Below are 13527 nucleotides of genomic sequence, written 5' to 3' on the forward strand. Positions count from 1 at the left end.
TGCGGAAAGCTTTTCTGACCTTTATTAATTGTTTTAATACAGTACTCTATGGTCAATCCAATAAATAGGAAACTGTCCTTGGAATACTTTAGTAAAAGTTATCTGTGTCTGTCAATTTGATCCAACTTCAGTTTCGATATCTTAATTGTCCTGAAAGGGTAAACCTGAGCTCACAAGTTGCCAAAGTCAGTAAGTTTGGAGAGGGTGTCTAAGATGCTATATTACACACTATTTCAAATGAGGGATTGACTGCTTGCCTTATGTTTGCAAATGACCACCTCCCACTTTTTTCTCATGTACAAAAGTAATCCAGCTAGCCTGTTGCTGTCTTACAGGCAAGTATTCTGTGATGTGTTCGCTTGTTAAATAAGCTTCACATGCTGATCATCTAAGGACTGAAGGTGCTGAAGGGGTCTGGACAACAATATCAACCAACCACACCACACAGAGCTGTCAGGGAATAAACCATTAACTTTATGATAAACAAAATAGATTTTTTTCTGGGTGTTTTGTGCCTTGTTAAAAATTTAGTGAGTTGGGGAAAATGGTGACTAATAGGCAAGTACATAAGTAACAAGAAAAAAAAAAAAAGAGATTCAACATGAGTGATCTCCAAAATGTCTTAAATTGTGATACATTTACACAATAGAGTATTATTCAGCCACCAGAAACAATGACTTAACCAAATTCTTAAAAAAATGGCTGCATCTAGAGAATATCATCTTGAGTGAGATAACCCAGTCACAAAAGAACAGACATAATATGCAGTCATTGATAGTGGGATGTTAACCCCAGAGGCTCGCACTGCCCCAGAAACAACTCACAGACTGTATGAAGTCCAAGAAATAAAGAAAACAAAACAAAACAAAAAAAATAGTCATGCTCAATCCTTACCCACCAAGAACACATTGACAAATTCCGGGTTGTACCCTGTATTACATGTACTGTCTGCTCATTGTAAAAAAAAAAAAAAAAATCTTTACACACCGAGAAAACTTTGACTATTTCCAGGTTGCATCTTGTTTTACATGTACTTTATGCTCATTGTTACTGGTGGGATCTTTATCACACTATCAAACCTTAAAAAAAAAAAGTACTGACAAAAATGTATTGTATAATTTTATGCAAAAAATGCTTAAAATGTGTACATTTATCTTTGTTTTGTAAAATAAAGTTGTTATAAAAAAAAAGAAAGTTCTTCTTAAGTCCATACATTAAAGGCAACCCATTTACAAATCTTACTCGACTCGTATTCCAAGAAATTCTTTATCATACTTTATTGCCATCTGATATTACTATATACCCCTTCTTTTAACATTAATAGTGAGATTTTAATAGTCTTACACTGCCATTTCTACTTTCCTAGGTTATTTAATTTTTAAAATACAAAATAGATTCCATACTCCTTTACTTAGAGCAGCATTTCTAATGGCATCATGCGCCCTCTCCCTTACCTCATCGATATCATTGACCACTATCCCTGTTCCAGTCATTCTCTCCTAGGGTTCTGGTGAGAAGGCCATACATGCTCCTTCTTTCAAGTGTTTTCTCTCTTCTCAGACCATGCCTACTTCCATTTTCTGCTTGAGATCCTGCAAGATTTACATAACCAGAAAATACTAAACAGGCATTAAAAATGAGTTAGGAATACGGTGATGTCTCTATCTGTCCATATCTACATCTTCAGTGCTTGGGAAATTTCTTTTAAAAATGTATTTACAGGGTAGTTTTTCATCACATGCAAAATATTGGTTAAATTTATATGTGGTAGGCTTTTCTATAGGTCACTGGCATCTTCACCTCCCTCCTTTTTGGTTGTGGTAAGAGTAAAAGAGTTCTGTGACCTGCTTTCTTCTTGAAGATGTTACATGTGGCTACGGTTAACTCTTGGAACAAATTGCAATATTAAGGTGGAGTTCATGCAATTTCTAACGAGTATCAACTCTCCTTAGAGGCATATATGACTAGAAAGTCTCTGTTGCTTTGGTATCTGAAAGACTAAAGGGAAAAAATCCCTTTGCTGCTTCATTTGAACACTAGATACACAAAATAAACTTTATCTAGCCACTGAGGTTTCGAATTAGGTTTTTACAGCAAGACAACATGAACTCAACTCAACTAAAGCAGAATAAAACAGAGTGAGTTTTTCTACACCTTTCTGTGTATGGACTATTCCTTATTGCCCACACCAACAATATTTTGACATTTTGAACAACTCAAAAAAGTATTCATATTACTCATAAAACAAAAGTAATACAGCCTTTCCTCAATTCCTCAATAATAGAGTCTCAACCTGTAGGTCATGACACCTGTGTGGGGTTATATGACCCTCTCACAGGAGTCACTATTCTTTCTTTTTAAAATTATTTTATCTCCCTCCTCCTGCTCCTTTGACAGTTGTTCCTTCACCAACGCACTCCTACCTCAATACCCTGGCATTCCAGGACACTGGGACATCAAGCCTTCACAGGACCAAGGGCCTCTCTCATCTATTATCATCATAAAACACAGATATTTACAGTATTATTAATAACAGTTGAAAATTAGTTACTAATTAGTAAAGAAAATAAGTTTATTGTTGGGGTCACTACAACATGAGAAACCATTTTCTTCTTATTTATTGGATATTCTTTGTAATTACATTTCAGATGTTATCCCCTTCTCCCCAATCCCATTCTCCTCCCCCTCTTATTGCCTCTATGGGGGTACTCCTTCTCCCAACCACCTCTCCCACCTTAGAACTATTCCCCTACACTGGGAGAACATGCAGTCACTGGACGAAAGGCCTCTCCTCCCACTGATGTCAGAAAATGCTATCCTCTGCTGCATATGCACCTGGAGCCATAGGTCTCTACATGTGTGCTCATTGGTTGGTGTTTTAGCCTCTAGGACCTGTGGTGGGTTTTATTAGTTGATAATTTTCTTCATCCCATAGGGTTGCAGACCCATTCAGCTTCTTCAGTCCTTTCTCTAACTCCTTCATTGGGGGCCCAGTGTTTAGTCCAATGGTTAGCTGCAAACATCCTCCCCTTTATCAGTATGACTCTGGCAGAGCCTTTTAGAAGGCATTGATATCAGGTTCCTGCCAGTAAGGACTGTTTTAAGGGGTCCTAGCATTAGAAAGACTAAGAACCACTCTGTAAATTAATGGGTCAAAAAGGAAATCCTGTAAACAAAGTTATGCAAATATTGCACAGTATAAAGGAATAGTATTGTAGTCTCTTTGAACTCTAGCAAAAAGAATGTTATTTCTGGAAAACAGCTGTACACAGATTTTGACATACTGAAAGAGCTGATCATGAGTGAAATGAACATGAAGAATATTGACAAGCAATATCAATGTAATTTCTAAAAAGTACCACATAGTATAATTATAGTTTGGTGATTTATTTTTGTCCCACGGCATATTACTTAATAGAACTTTGTAAACAGTCACGCTTGCCATGTACAGAGATGTTACCTGAGTATCTAGGTTTGCACAGCTGCTATCACAGGGGACATAAATGGTAATATTTTGTTCCCTTATCCATTCACATCATGTATATATAATCAAATGCGTCCTATGTTTAAAGCACTGCTCTCATCTATAATTTAAATATTTGGATCCTACTCTACCTCTATAGAAGGATAAATTTCTATAAGAGAGCAAGTAGAAGAGATTGTCTGGTGCAGTATTTTAAACTCAGAACACAGAGTTAATGGAAAGCTTTGCACCTTGCTGAGTCTTGTGATGCTGCAGATCCTGTCAGGGAGTCTGTCACATAAAGGATGCTTAATCAATAATCCCTGATGATAATGATGACCCTATGAATTTCCTGGTCCCAGTGTGCTACCAAGCAGTGCAATAACACAGATGATTTTTTTGGTGTGTACTTGGTGTTGTGCATTAGACATACTCCCAAAATTAATATACTGAGAGCCTAAACACCACGAACATCAGACTATATAACTGGAAATAGAACCTTTTAAGAAGTAGTTGGAATTAGAAGATATCCCAAATGATTGCTAAACAAGTGCAGGAGACTGAACTTAGGGAGGGGAAAGCAAATAATAAATAGTGAGAGGGGTTTGGGGAATAGCAGGACCCACTTGAATTAATATGTAAAAGGGAAAGGCTGCAGTGCCTTAGCGACTATAGAGTGAAAGAATTACACGAGAAGGAGCTTGGTAAAAATATTGTGATGCGGATGGTTAGAAAAGCCACAAGGAATCTATTATTATCTACCCAAACCCAAATTTGTATTACATAAAAATTCAGTATTTAAACATGCATATACAGCTGTATTGGGTTTTTCTCATCTGAGCTGATGACCCTTCTTCTAAGATCCAAAAATACTACTAATAAATACCAATAAAAGACATGATATGTTGTCTTTTGAGTTGTTGGCATTGGTTGGCTAGGGGACTTCCAAAATATGTACTTCTATTGGTGTTGCTCTTGGTTACCCTCTAGAGTTCAAAGGTATGTTCTTATTGCAGAAGACAACATGAACTGTAGAAACTGGCCCCAAAGATCCTTCATCTGAGATTTGCCTGAATTGGTGGCCTCTGTGTGAACTACTTTTATGGCACCAGATGATTCCATGCAAGCTTCCAAAGGAGAGAGATGACTACTAGTACCATTTATGTCCTACCAAATCAATGACCAGAATGGAACAATAACCCTACAGGTGTAGTGATAACACACATATTTTGAAGGTATTCAGTGACTGTCTAACTGGTCTTAAACAAGATAGATAACATGCTTGGCACTAGAAACCTAGCTAACTAATAAGTCCTTGTAAAATCATGCTTATGTGTGTGTATGTGTGTGTATAAACATAACTCCTAACAACAGTCTATACAAATTATACTCATAGACAAGTTAAGTCCTTACAGCCTTATTTTGAGAAGCTCCCTTTTTTTTTAAAGAGAGAGAACTATATAAAACCATAACCAATAAAAACACAGAGTTCTGGGACTCTGGGGCTCAGAACAGGGCTTGGCTCATCTGCCACCCGGACCAACAGTTCCTAAAGTTTTAAAGACTGGTGAGTACGAGATCTGGGCAGCCAGGGAGCAGAGAGATCTCTGGAGAGTTCGCACGGAAAGCTCGCCCCCGCCCTGCCCGATCCAGGGACCAAGGACACAGAATTGGAACCTCTGCTTCCACCCGGCGATTCTGGGGCGTAGAACAGGGCTCAGCCCATCTGGCACCTAGACCAGTGAAGATCCAGGGACACAGAACAGATACAAGGGAAAGGCAAGAACATATCATTGACAACAAGATGGCAAGAGGAAAGCAAAAGAGTATATCCCAAAAAAACCAAGACAACCTGACAACACCAGAACCCAGCTCTCCCATGAGATCAAACATTGGAATGACAAACACTCCAGAAAAAGAAGACACAGACCTGAAATCATACCTCAAGATGCTGATAGAGATACTTAAACAAGAACAGGAGGAAATGCAAAAAGATTCAGAAGCTTTTAAAGAGGAAACAAGAAAAACACTCAAAAAACTCAAAGAACAAGAGGAAAACAGAACCAAAGAGATGAAGGAATGGAAGAGGGAATTTAAAACGGAAATTGACACAATAAAGAAAACACTAAAAGAGATAAACCTAGAGGTAGAACACCTAAAAAAGAAATCAGGAGACACAGAAGCAAGCATTTCCAATAGACTACAAGAGATGGAAGAGAGAATCTCGGGGGCAGAAGACAACATTGTAAACATAGACAAAACAGCCAGAGAAGATGCAAAAAACAAAAAGCTCCTAACCCAAAATGTCCAGAAAATCCAGGACACAATGAGAAGACCGAACCTAAGGATAATAGGAATAGAAGAGGGAGAAGAGTATCAACTAAGAGGCACAGTAAATATCTTCAACAAAATCATAGAAGAAAACTTCCCTACCCATAAGAATGAGATGACCACGAGAGTAAAAGAAACCTTCAGAACTCCAAATAGGTTGGACCAGAAAAGAAATACCTCCCGACACATAATAGTCAAAACATCAAGTGCCCAGAGTAAAGAAAGAATACTAAAAGCAGTAAGGGAAAAAGGTCAGGTAACATATAAAGGAAGACTAATCAGAATCACACCCGATTTCTCAACAGAGACTATGAAAGCTAGAAGAGCCTGGACAGACATCATGCACACCCTAAGAGAGCACAAGTGCCAGCCCAAGCTGCTATACCAAGCAAAACTATCAATCACCATAGATAGAGAGATGAAGATATTTCAAGACAATATCTGACCACAAACCCAGCACTACAACGAATTATAGGTGGAAAACCCAATACAATGAGGGAAAATACATCCTAGTAAAAACAAGAAAACTACTAAACAAGAAAACCAAAAGAAGAAAAAGACACAGACACAACTCAATCAACTAAAGCAATAATAGCAGGAAAGAGAAACAACTATTCCTTGACATCTATTAACATAAATGGACTCAACTCCCCAGTAAAGAGACATAGGCTATCAGACTGGATACATAAACAAAATCCAGCATTTTGCTGCATACAGGAAACTCATCTCAGAGACAAGGACAGACACTATCTCAGAATAAAAGGGTGGGAAAAAAACTTCCAAGCAAACAGCCCCAAGAAGCAAGCTGGAGTGGCTATTCTAATATCGAATAAAGTAAATTTCCAACCAAAAGTTATCAAAAAAGATAAGGAAGGACACTTTTTACTCATTACCGGGGAAATCTGTCAGGAGAAACTCTCAATCCATAACAAATATGCTCCAAATAAAAAAGCACACACGTTCATAAAAGAAACCCTACTAAAGCTCAAAAAATACATTTCACCCCAGAAAATAATAGTGGGAAACTTTAATACCCCACTCTCTCCAATGGACAGATCATGAAAACAGAAACTTAACAACGACACTTTAAAATTAGCAGAGACTTTGAACCAACTGAAATTAATAGATATCTACAAAACATATCATCCTAAAGTAAAAGAATACACCTTCTACTCATCACCCCATAGCACCTTCTCGAAAATTGACCATATAATTGGATACAGAAAGAGTCTCAATCGATATAAGAAGATTGAAATACTCCCATGCATCCTCTCAGATCACCATGGTCTATGGCTGGTCTTTAACAACAACAAAGACAACAAAAAGTCCACATACACATGGAAACTAAACAACTCTCTGTTAAATGATAGCAGGGTCAAAGAAGAAATAAAGAAAAAATTAGGGATATTCTACAATTCAACAAAAATGAAAACACAACATACCCAAACCTATGGGATACAATGAAAGCAGTACTGAGAGGAAAACTTATAGCCCTAAGTGCTTTCAAAAAGAACCTGGAGAGAGCATACATCATCAACTTGACAGCACAGCTAAAAACCCTAGTACAAAAAAAAAAACAGATACAGCCAAGAAGAGTAGAGGTTAAGAAATAATCAAAATTAGGGCAGAAATAGACCAAATAGAAAGAAAAAGAATCATTGAAAATATCAACAAAACCAAGAGCTGGTTCTTTGAGAAAATCAACAAGATTGATAAACCCCTAACCAAACTAACTAGAGGGCAAAGAGAGAGTATACAAATTAACAAAATCAGAAAGGAAATTGGAGACAAAACAACTGAAACTGAGGAAATTCAAGAAATCATCAGATCCTACTACAAAAACATATACTCCACAAAGTTGGAAAATCTGGAGGAAATGGACGAATTCCTAGACAGATACAAGATCCTAAAGCTAAACCAGGAACAAATAAACCATCTAAATAATCCCATAACACTTAAAGAAATAGAAGAAGTCATCAAAAGCCTTCCAACTATAAAAAGCCCAGGTCTAGACTGGTTCAATGCAGAATTTTATAAGACATTTAATGCGGATATAACACCAATACTCTCCAAACTATTCCACAAGATAGAATCAGGTGGAATACTACCTAACTCCTTTTTTGAGACTACAATAACCCTCTTACCTAAACCACACAAAGATCCTACAAGGAAAAAGAACTTCTGACCAATCTCAATTATGAACATTGATGCAAAAATACACAACAAAATCCTTGCAAACCAAATCCAAGAACACATCAAAATGATCATTCATCATGACCAAGTAGGCTTCATACCTGGGATGCAGTGATGGTTTAATATAAGGAAACCCATCAATGTAATCCACCATATAAACAAACTCAAGAACAAAATCACATGATCAACTCACTAGATGCTGAGAAAGCATTTGACAAAATTCAACATCCATTCATTTTAAAAGTCCTGAAAGAACAAGAATCCAAGGCCCATACCTAAATATAATAAAAGCAATATACAGCAAACCAACAGCAAACATCAAACTTAATGGCGGGAAACTTGAAGCAATCCCACTAAAATCAGGGACTCAACAAGGCTGCCCACTCTCCCCCTACCTATTCAACATAGTACTGGAAGTCCTGGCTGGCGCAATTAGACAGCAAAAGGAGATCAAGGGGATACAAATCAGAAAGGAAGAGATAAAAACATCACTCTTTGCTGATGACATGATAGTGTACTTGAGTGACCCCAAAAATTCCACCAGAAAACTCCTACAGCTGATAAACAAGTTCAGCAAAGTGGCTGGATACAAAATTAACTCAAACAAATCAGTAGCCTTCCTATACTCAAAGGACAAACATGTGGAGAAAGAATTTAGGGAAAAGGTACCCTTCACAATCATCACAAAAACTATGAAATACCTTGGTGTGACCCTAAGTAAGCAAGTGAAAGACCTATATGACAAGAACTTCAAACTTCTAAAGAAAGAAATTGAGGAGGATCTCAGAAAATGGAAAGATCTCCCATGATCATGAATTGGAAAAATCAACATCTTAAAAATGGCCATCCTACCAAAAGCAATCTACAGATTCAATGCAATCCACATCAAAATTCCCACCCAGTTCTTCATGGAAATGGAAATATCAATGTGCAATTTCATATGGAATAACAAAAGACCTAGAATAGCGAAATCCATCCTCAACAACAAAAAAACATCTGCGGGAATCACTATCCCTGACCTCAAGCTATATTACAAGGCAATTGTGCTGAAAACTGCATGGTACCAGTACAGAAATGGGCATGTGGATCAATGGAATAGAATAGAAGATCCAGAAATGAGCCCTCATGTATATGGTCACCTGATTTTTGACAAAGGAGCAGTAAACATTCAATGGAAAAAGGACAGCCTATTCAACAAATGGTGCTGGTCCAACAGGCACTCAGCATGCAAAAGAATGAAAATAGACCCTTTCTTATCTCTTTGTACAAAGCTCAAGTGTAAGTGGATCAAAGATCTCTACATTAAAACAGATACACTGAAACTACTAGATGAGAAAGTATGGAAAACCTTAGAACACATAGGCACATAAGAAAATTTCCTGAACAAAAAACCAATGGCTCAAGCTCTAATGTCAAAGATTAACAAATGGGACTTAATGAGATTGCAAAGTTTCTGTAAGGCTAAGGACATTGTCAAGAAAACAAAACGGCAACCAACAGAATGGGAAAAGATCTTTACCAACACCACATCAGATAGAGGCCTAATATCCAAGGTATACAAGGAACTCAAAAAGCTAGACTCCAGAGAATCAAATAACCCTATTAAAAAATGAAGTACAGAACTAAACAAAACCTTTTCAGTTGAGGAACACCGAATGGCCGAGAAACATCTGAGGAAGTGCTCGACATCCTTAGCCATCATGGAAATGCAAATCAAAACAACCCTAAGATTCCACCTCACACCAGTCAGATTGGCCAAGATCCAAAACTCAGATGACAGCAGATGCTGGCGAGGCTGCGGAGAAAGAGGAACACTTCTCCACTGTTGGTGGGGTTGCAAGCTAATACAACCACTCTGGAAATCTGTCTGGAGATACCTCAGAAAATTGGATATAGTACTACCTAAAGACCCAGCTATTCCACTTCTGGGCATATACCCCAGAGACACTTTAATACACAACAAAGATATATGCACCACAATGTTCATAGCGGCTCTATTTATAAAAGCCAGAAGCTGGAAGGAACCCAGATGTCCTTCAGAAGACTAATGGATACAAGAATTGTGGTACATATACAAAATGGAATACTACTCAGCCACCAGAAACAATGACTTAACCAAATTCTTAAGAAAATGGCTGCATCTAGAGAAGATCATCCTGAGTGAGATAATCCAGTCACAAAAGAACAGACATAATATGCAGTCACTGATAGTGGGATGCTAACCCCAGAGGCTTGCACTACCCCAGAAACAACTCACAGACTGTATGAAGTCCAAGAAATAAAGAAAACAAAAAATATACATATATTCACAAAACAAGAAGACTTTGACTATTTCCATGTTGCGTTTTGTTTTGCATGTACTTTACGCTTATTGCAACTAGTACGTTTTCAATGCATACTGTCAAGCCCTTGAAAAAAATCAAGTACTGACTAAAAAACATATTCACATGGTTTTATGTAAAATTTATTTTAATGTCTGAAAAAATATTACTGACAAAAATGTATAATTTTAGCAAAAAATGTTTAAAATCTGTACATTTATCTTTGTTTTGCAAAATAAATTCGTTTAAAAAAATGTGAAAAAAAGTACAGACAAAAATGTATAATTTTAAGCAAAAAAATGTTTAAAATCTGTACATTTATCTTTGTTTTGTAAAATAAAGTTGTTTTAAAAAATATATTAATTAATTAAAAAAAAACAAATGGGAAAGGAAGAGATAAAAACAAAACTCTATGCAGATGACATGATAGTGTACTTAAGTGACCCCAAAAATTCCACCAGAAAACTCCTACAGGTGATAAACAAGTTCAGCAAAGTGGCTAGATACAAAATTAACTCAAACAAATCCGTTGCCTTCCTATACTCAAAGGACAAACATGTGGAGGAAGAAATTAGGGAAAAGGTACCCTTCACAATCATCACAAAAACTATGAAATACCTTGGTGTGACTCTAACTAAGCAAGTGAAGAACCTGCACGACAAGAACTTCAAACCTCTAAAGAAGGAAATTGAGGAGGATCTCAGAAAATGGAAAGATCTCCCACGCTCATGGATTGGAAGGATCAACATTTTAAAAATGGCCCTCCTACCAAAAGCAATCTACCGATTCAATGCAATCCCCATCAAATTCCAACCCAGTTCTTCATTGAGTTGGAAAGATCAATGTGCAATTTCATTAGGAACAAAAAAAGACCTAGAATAGCGAAATCCATCCTCAACATCAAGAAAACATCTTCGGGAATCTCTATCCCTGACCTCAAGCTATATTATAAGGCAATTGTGCTCAAAACTACATGGTACTGGTACAGAAATAGGCATGTGGATCAATGGAATAGAATAGAAGATCCAGAAATGAGCCCTCATGTATTTGGTCACCTGATTTTTGACAAAGGAGCTGTAAACATTCAATGGAAAAAGGACAGCCTATTCAACAATTGGTGTTGTTCCAACTGGCACTCAGTATGCCAATTTCTTAAGAAAATTCTTAAGAAAATGGTTGCATCTAGAGAATATCATCCTGAGTGAGATAACTGAGTCACAAAAGAGCAGACATAATATGCAGTCACTGATAGTGGGATGCTAAGCCCAGAGGCTTGAACTGCCCCAGAAACAACTCACAGACTGTATGAAGTCCAAAAAAAAAAAAAAATAAAATAAAAGGAAAACAAAACAAAACAAAAAAGTCATGCTCAATCCTTACCCACCAAGAACACATTGACAAATTCCGGGTTGCACCCTGTTTTACATGTACTGTTTGCTCATTGTAAAAAAAAAAAAATCTTTACACACCAAGAAAACTTTGACTATTTCCAGGTTGCATCTTGTTTTACATGTACTTTATGCTCATTGTAACTAGTGAGATCTTGATCACACTATCAAACCTTAAAAAAAAAAAAAAAAAAAAAAAAGTACTGACAAAAATGTATTGTATACTTTTATGCAAAAAAAATGCTTAAAATCTGTACATTTATCTTTGTTTCTTAAAATAAAGTTGTTAAAAAAAACACAGTTCTATTTTTTTCCCATATGGAACTGCTGGTGGGATTGGAGTGCCTTTGTTGTGTGCCTAAATTGGTCTAAGAAAATATGTCAGAGAAATGAAGTCCTATGTGATGGCTATCTCTCAGAATTTGCAAACTTTGTATTTAATTAAATTCAATATAGGCATCACTCCTAAGACTTCATCTCTTGACCAGAAACCAAAAATTATTTTACATGTTTATGTATTGCAAAGATGTTCTTCATTTTAATGACTTGGAATCTTCTTCAAAAAACAATCACTTGCAACTCTTTACTTAGGATTTATCTAGATGATTAAGAGTTTGATAGATAATAGAGTTCGTAAAGGGGAAGGGGGTCTAATAGATCCTGATTCAATTTGGGAGATGCTAGAAAGCTCGGTGATATGTGTGGGACTTTAGTTCCAGGGATCATTTGATGATGCAAGTAACTGGGCTTCACCCATTTAGACTGAAGCAGCAAAGTGGATAAAGCTATGGCTCAATCCACTTAGGATCCAAGCACAGTTTATAAAGAGAGCTGTCCAGTGATAGTGAACTCACAAACGGGGAGGTTGCTTAAACCCTGGTGGGCACACCTGATAACCTCCAGAAACCAAAAAGAGAAACTACCAGTTCAACCAGGATATTAAAAACAAACAAACAAACAAAAAACCAGGTGTGCTTCTGCTCTGGGTTAGTAATGCTAAATTGCTATACATTTATATTTTATTTGTTTTTTATATTTTTTATTGGATATTTTTAGTATTTACTTTACAAATGTTATCTCCTCTGTATCAATATGGCTCTGGCAGACCTTCTGAGGAGGCATCCATATCAGGCTTCTGCCAACAAGCACTTCTTGTCATCAGTAATAGTGACTGAGTTTGGTGGCTGCATATGGGATGTATCTCCATGTAAGGAGGTCATTTGATGATCTTTTCTTCAATACTTCTTCCTCTATTTTTCCCTGTATTAACCCCCATGAGTATTTTGTTCTCCCTTCTAAGAAGGACAGAGGCAACCACATTCTGGTCTTCCTTCTTTTTGAACTTCATAAGGTCTGTGAATAGTGTCTAGGGTATTCTGAGCTTTTGGGTTAGTATATGCTCACCAGTAATCTACTATACAAATGAACTCAAAAATAAAAAAAAAAAAACACATAATCATCTCATTAGATGCTGAGAATACATTTGACAAAAATTTAACACCCCTTCATGATAAAAGTCTTGGAAAAATCTGGAATTCAAGGTCCATATTTAAACATAGTAAAAGAAATACACAGCAAACCAGTAGTCAACATCAACCTAAATAGTGAGAAACTTTAAACAATCCAGCTAAAATCAGGGACTAGACAAGGCTGTCCACTTTCCTTCTACCTATGCAATATAGTACTGGAAGTTCTAGCCAGAGTAATTAGACAACAAATTAAGCCAAAGGAAGAATATATATTGGAAGGGAAGAAGTCAAAATATCACTATTTGTAGATGATAAGATAGTATACTTAAATGACCCCAAAAATTTCATCAAAGAACTCCTAA

Source organism: Micromys minutus, assembly GCF_963924665.1.
Source record: "Micromys minutus genome assembly, chromosome: 1".
Taxonomy (NCBI): domain Eukaryota; kingdom Metazoa; phylum Chordata; class Mammalia; order Rodentia; family Muridae; genus Micromys; species Micromys minutus.